We start from the raw sequence: 7,319 nt of genomic DNA on the forward strand, positions 1-7,319 counted from the left end.
CTACTGCTAGGCGCTAGCTGTTTGATCTACATCGTGCACGGATGTATTTTGCATAGAGGCAAATTAATTAGAGTAGACATGTTTTGCGGGGAGTTAATTAATTTGGATATTACTAGCAAGTAGACATGTTTTGCTAAGTACGTGCACGGATAGATGTATCATGCATAGATGGCACTCAAGTCAACGAAATTCAGAAACTATATAGTCATTTTCTTTTCTTTTTTGTGGGGAAAAATATTCCACATTATTTTGAGGTATAGCTTTGTTCCAGGTCAACTTCTCTATATTATTTTTTCAAAAAAATAAAAACTTCCCTATATTATTATTTGACCAAGTGTTGCATAATGTACTATGCGTCGTGCGTGCACGGGCGTGTATGTCATGCATACAGCGCACGGTCATAGCAGACCTGGAATCGAATATCCAACGTCGCTTCAACGTCTTAGACTACGGCAACATACGCGTCATTCTACATTCGATGTATCCGATGATCTTTGTTGGAGTCTGAACGAGGGTAGCAAGAGAGAGATCGTGTAACACTTCCTTGATTATTGATTGGGGTTACACAGAGTATTTGACAAAAAACTATCACATTAGGGGTTGCCGTCCCACAGAACTACCACATTCAAAAACGTGACTGATAACTATCAAATTTTTTTAATTTTGTAAATTAAAACTATCACTTTTGAACAGGGCCGGTCCTGAGAATTTAGGGGCCCGGGGCGAGAATAAAAATTAGGGGCCCTTACTATATATTGTTTGGCTGGGCTATGGTGCTCTTAAGATAATCATTATGGTGATTATAGGAAAATACATAATAAATGCGCATATATATTACCTACATGAAATATTGCCAACAAACATCATAAAAAGTCCGCCTCACAAGTTTTTTAATGATACATACAAAAGCAATATATTTATATGAAATAGTTTATATACAGTGCTATGAATAAAGAAATTCCAAGTTTAGACGATTTAAACGCGTTTATGACAGACGGGGCCCACCCATCAGGGCTGACGTGGCGACAAAGTTAGACCCGTTTGTTTTGACCGTCAAGTTGGCTGTTATGACAAGTGGGGCCCACACGTCATCGTCAACCTTCCTCCTCCTCCTTCTCCCGTCTCTCTCAGGCATTTCATCAAGCACCTTCCGTGCATCTAAGGGAAAGAGGCGATGGAAGCGAGGTCGCGTTGGAGGTGGCGAGCATGCTCGGCGCCACCGTGTCTGGGCTATAGGCGTGCGACGGCAGCGTGCTGCCGCTGGCTGAGGACCTCCTCCTCGCGCCCCGGTAACGGCAACAGCATGCAGCGGCGCCGGCCCGATATTGCATGCAGACGGTAGCTGGCAAGCTTGCACCTGCTCCGGGCGCGCGCGGTCGCGAATGTCCGCGGCGCTGGCCAGCGGCGAGGCGCTCGGCCATGAGGACGGAGGGGTTCGTGAAGGCGGAGGCGCTAGACGGAGGAAAGCACGCGCGCGCCGGTGCACAGCAGCAGGAGGACCAAAGCGGGGGCAACAGTGAAAAAGCCAGCATGCGACGGGAAGTAGCTTGAGGGCTCGCCGGAGTTTCTGTCGAGGCAGGGGCGCGAGGCACACAGGTGCCATGGCTGCACGAGCTCGCGTCTAAGGGAGAGGACGGGCAGCTCGGGCGCTGCGGCGGTGCATGGTTTTGGCGCACGCCTGCGTGGTAGAGGGGGCGGTGTGGCTCGGTCCTGGGGTCAGGGATGACAGCTGGATGAGCACGCTCACGTCCGTCGTCGGCCGGAGTTCACCGGCTTTCCTCCATGCACATAAGATGTTTGTTGAAATACCAAAGAGAGAGAGAGAGGAGGAGGAGGAGGAGGAAGAAGAAGATTGATGTGGGCCCCACTTGTCATAACGGTCAACACTAATGGTCAAAACAAACATAGTTGACTTTGCCGCCATGTCAGCCCTGGTGAGTGGGTCCCGCATGTCATAAATGTGTTTAAATCGTCTAAACTTGCCATTTTTCAAAAGTGGTAGTTTTTAGTCACAAAATTAGAATTTTTTGGTAGTTGTCAGTCACTTTTTTGAATGTGGTAGTTTTGTGGGACGGTAACCCCTAATGTGGTAGTTTTTTGTCAAATACTCGGTTACACAAGTACATATATATTGGCTGTTACAACAGAATTACACTAGTCTAGCCTAAGGAATAGGACCACTACAGAAGCACGTTCGCTAACACCCCGCCGCAGTCATGTCGTCGATGCCTGAGGAGACACAGAGACTGGACCTGAAGTGCTGGAAAATGGATGTCGGCAAACCCTTCGTCATGATATCGGTTAGCTGTTGAGTTGTTGGAACATGTACAACACGGAACTCGCCAAGGGCCCACCTTTTCCCGGATGAAATGAATGTCAAGCTCTATGTGCTTCGTCCTCCGATGATGAACCGGATTAATAGACATGTACACGGCTGATACATTATTGCAGAAGATGACTATGGCCTTCGATTGAGAGACGGAGAGCTCACCAAGCAGCTGCCTCAACCATACACAATCAGCGACCACATTCGCCAGGGCGCGGTATTCTGCTTCTGCACTGGATCGAGAGACGATGACTTGTCACTTTTGGAGGACCAGCTGACGATCGTGTCACCAAGATACACGCAGTAACCAGAGGTAGACCGGCGAGTGTCAGGGCACCCAGCCCAGTCCGCGTCCGAATACGCGATGATGTATGTCGATGAAGATGCTAGAAGAAGAAGAAGACCATGCTGGAGCGTGCCGCGGACATACCGTAGAATACGCTTGATGAGGGCGCGGTGACTGTCCCGCGGGTCATGCATGTGAAGGCAAGATTGTTGCACCGCATACGCCAGATCCGGACGCGTCATTGTGAGATATTGCAAGCCCCCGGTAAGGCTGCGACACTCTGACAGGTCGGACACGGGAGCGCCGGCGGCAGCGGCGACCTTTGGGGCCATGTCCACTGGTGTTGAGGCAGCATGGCATTGGGACATGCCGGCGTGGCGAAGAAGCTCCTCGGCATACTGGGCCTGGTTGAGGAAGAACCCCCGTGTTGTACGTTGCACGCGGATGCCGAGGAAGTAGTGAAGATCGCCCATATCTGTCATGGCAAACTCCTGTTGTAGCTTGTCGACGATGGAGCGAAGAAGGGGCGTTGAGGATGCCGCAAGTACGATATCATCAACATACAGAAGAAGATGGGTGATGACCCATAAGTGTAGGGGATCTATCGTAGCCTTTTTGATAAGTAAGAGTGTCGAACCCAACGAGGAGCAGAAGGAAATGATAAGCAGTTTTCAGTAAGGTATTCTTTGCAAGCACTGAAATTATCGGTAACAGATAGTTTTGTGATAAGGTAATTTGTAACGAGTAGCAAGTAATAAAAGTAAATAAGATGCAGCAAGATGGCCCAATCCTTTTTGTAGCAAAGGACAAGCCTGGACAAACTCTTATATGAAGTAAAGCGCTCCCGAGGACACATGGGAATTATCGTCAAGCTAGTTTTCATCACGATCATATGATTCACGTTCGGTACTTTGATAATTTGATATGTGGGTGGACCGGTGCTTGGCTGTTGTCCTTACTTGGACAAGCATCCCACTTATGATTAACCCCCATTGCAAGCATCTGCAACTACAACAGAAGTATTAAGGTAAACCTAACCATAGCATGAAATGTATGGATCCAAAGCAGCCCCTTACGAAGGAACGCATAAACTAGGGTTTAAACTTTCGTCACTCTAGCAATCCATCATCTACTTATTACTTCCCAATGCCTCCCTCTAGGCCCAAACAATGGTGAAGTGTCATGTAGTCGATGTTCACATGACACCACTAGAGGGATGACAACATACATCTCATCAAAATATCGAACGAATACCAAATTCACATGACTACTAATAGCAAGACTTCTCTCATGTCCTCAGGAACAAACGTAACTACTCACAAAGCATATTCATGTTCATAATCAGAAGGGTATTAATATGCATAATAGATCTTAACATATGATCTTCCACCAAGTAAACCAACTAGCATCAACTACAAGGAGTAATCAACACTACTAGCAACCCACAGGTACCAATCTAAGGTTTGGATACAAAGATTGGATACAAAAAATGAACTAGGGTTTGAGATGAGATGTTGCTGGTGAAGATGTTGATGGAGATTGACTCCCTCACGATGAGAGGATCGTTGGTGATGACGATGGTGATGATTTCCCCCAGCCGGAGGGAAGTGTCCCCGGCAGAACAGCTCTGCCGGAGACCTAGATTGGTTCCGCCAAGGTTCCGCCTCGTGGCGGCGGAGTTTCGTCCCGAAAGCTTGCTTATTATTTTTTTTATCAGACGAAAGATCTCATATAGCAGAAGATGAGCATCGAAGGGCCATCGGGGGCCCACGAGGCAGGGGCGCGCCCAGGGGGTAGGGCGCGCCCCCCACCCTCGTGGCCAGGGTGTGGGCCCCCTCTGCTATTTTCTTCGCTCGGTATTTTTTATTATTTCCGAAAATAACTTCCGTGGAGTTTCAGTACTTTTGGAGTTGTGCGGAATAGATATCTAATATTTGCTCCTTTTCCAGCCCAGAATTTCAGCTGCCGGCATTCTCCCTCTTTATGTAAACCTTGCAAAATAAGATAGAATAGGTATAAGTATTGTGACATAATGTGTAATAACAACCCATAATGCAATAAATATTGATATAAAAACATGATGCAAAATGGACGTATCAACTCCCCCAAGCTTAGACCTCGCTTGTCCTCAAGCGAAAACCGAAATCGAAAAATATGTCCACATGTTTAGAGATAGATGCGTCGATAAAAATAAAATACAGACATGAGGGCATCATGATCATTCTTAGAATAGCAACATATATATATATATATACACGCTATTCGTCACTCTGGGTGAGAAATAGTTATTCTTCACCCCCTCTATTTTACCATCAATGCATCGTAATTTTATGTTCCGTAAGTTTTGTCTTATTTCCGAAGCAAAAAGGAACCATAAGAAAATATATAATCGCTGTAAAAAATATTTTATGTTATGTAAAATTACAAACCTAAAAATATAGTCTAAAATACAGATAAACTGCAAATTATCTTGTCTTATGACCTATATTTTTATTTTTTTATGTCAAATTTTACGTAGTGAATCAATAGAAATGTAACTATTTGAATTCGAAACGTAATTTAATTATGAGATGATCGTAAGATTACCTCGGGTGAACAATAACTTATTATGCACCCTGGGTGATGAATAGTAACACTATATATATAGTGTTACTATTCATCACACAGGGTGCATAATAAGTTATATATATATATATTGTTACTATTCATCACCCAGAGTGCATAATAACACTATATAATTAAATATATATATATATATATATATATAGTGTTACTATTCATCAACCAGGGTGCATAATAACACTATATAATTAAATATATATATATATATATATATATATATATAGTGTTACTATTCATCGCCCAGGGTGCATAATAAGTTATTGTTCACCCGAGGTAATCTTACGATCATCGCACCCTGGGTGATGAATAGTAACACTATATACTTACGATCATCTTATAATTAAATTACGTTTCGAATTCAAATAGTTACATTCCTATTGATTCACTACGTAAAATTTGACATAAGAAAATAAAAATATAGATCATAAGACAAGAAAATTTATAGTTTATGTGTATTTTAGACTATATTTTTATGTTTGTAATTTTACATAACATAAAATATTTTTTACAGCAATTATAAATTTTCTTACGGTCCCTTTTTACGTCGGAAATAAGACAAAACTTACGAAACATAAAATTACGGTGCATTGATCGTAAAAAGAGGAGGATGAAGAATAATTATTCCTCACCCAGGGTGACGAATAGCGCGACCCTATATATATATATAGGAAAATGGTTGTGTACTCCTGGGAGTACGTACTCCCGCTTCTCATATACCACATAGATGAATCTTTTATATCACTTTATTATTTTTAATATACTTCATTAGTAATTATTAGAGACCCCAAAATGAGTTTCATGAAAAAATTTATGTGAGTCTACATGTTTTTAAATGTTTACATATATACTGATCTGTTTGTACGTGAAAAAGGTATATTACAAAAAGTACATCGCAGATGATATTTTTTCAACAAAACTCGTATTGGGGTATCTTAAAATATGTAATGAAGTATATTGAGAATAATAAAGAGGTATAATTAATACATATATGAGGTATATTGAGAATGGGAGTACATACTCCCAGGAGTACAGAAGAGGAGTCATCGTTCTGGGGGAACCCTATTTTCCACGGAATGTGCCCCATGCCTCGTACACGTCCTCCGTGTTCAGGATTCCCGAGGGCTTTTGTCAGCGCGTCGTTCTCTCTATTGAACTTGATCTTCCCCTGTTGAGCATCCCTCATTGCGTTAATAAGGGCTTGGGTGGGTTTAATTAATTTGCCCCGGTAAACACACTCCCCTGTCTCCGGGTTCAGCGTTCCCCCATGCCCGTACCACCAGCTTTTGGCCCTTGGGTCCCATCCCTCCGTACCTGGACGGATTCCTCGCGCCCTCAGCTCGTTCTCCATCTTCTCCAACCTAGGCACCCAAATGCGATACCCTCCTGGCCCCATAACATGATTGTACTCCTTCTTAGCCGCATTTTCCTTATTTTTTTTCGATATTTGAATGAACTGCTCCGATTTCTTTTGCTTCACAAATTCTGGCCAATCATGTTTCAGTTTCTCATATTGTCCTTTGAAATCCGGAGTCTTGTTCTGCTTGACAAAGTCATGGGCTAGATTTTGCTTGAATTTCCGGAATGCGTCGGCCATCTTATGAAGAGCGAACTGTTTGACTAGCCTCCTCCTCTCCTTGTTTTCCTCAATCTTGTTACCCTCCTCATCGAATTTGTTGTATTCCGGAGGTAGAACGAAATGTTCCATAAGCTTCTTGAAGCAATCTTTTTTTGTTCTCTTATCGACAAAAGTGAAACCATCAATTCGTGCCTTCTTTGGCTCATTCCACTCCTGGACGGTGATCGAGACGTTGTCTCTAACAATGGCTCCGCATTGGCTGACAAACTTGGTGGCGTTCTTGCGGGGCTCCAGCGGCCTTCCGGTTGCACTGTCGACAACCTCGATGGTGCATGTTTCTCCTTGTTTCATCGTCTTGGTTGCTCCACGCTTTGACGACGTACTCGATTGTTTCGATGATCCGGCCGAGGGCTAAAATAAGAAAGAGTCGCGCGCGTTAGTACACACATATTTATTCAAATCAGTTAGTTTGTATCACCAGAGGCTCAATGTATATATATACCTCGGCG

Source organism: Triticum aestivum, chromosome 5A (assembly GCF_018294505.1).
Source record: "Triticum aestivum cultivar Chinese Spring chromosome 5A, IWGSC CS RefSeq v2.1, whole genome shotgun sequence".
NCBI lineage: Eukaryota > Viridiplantae > Streptophyta > Magnoliopsida > Poales > Poaceae > Triticum > Triticum aestivum.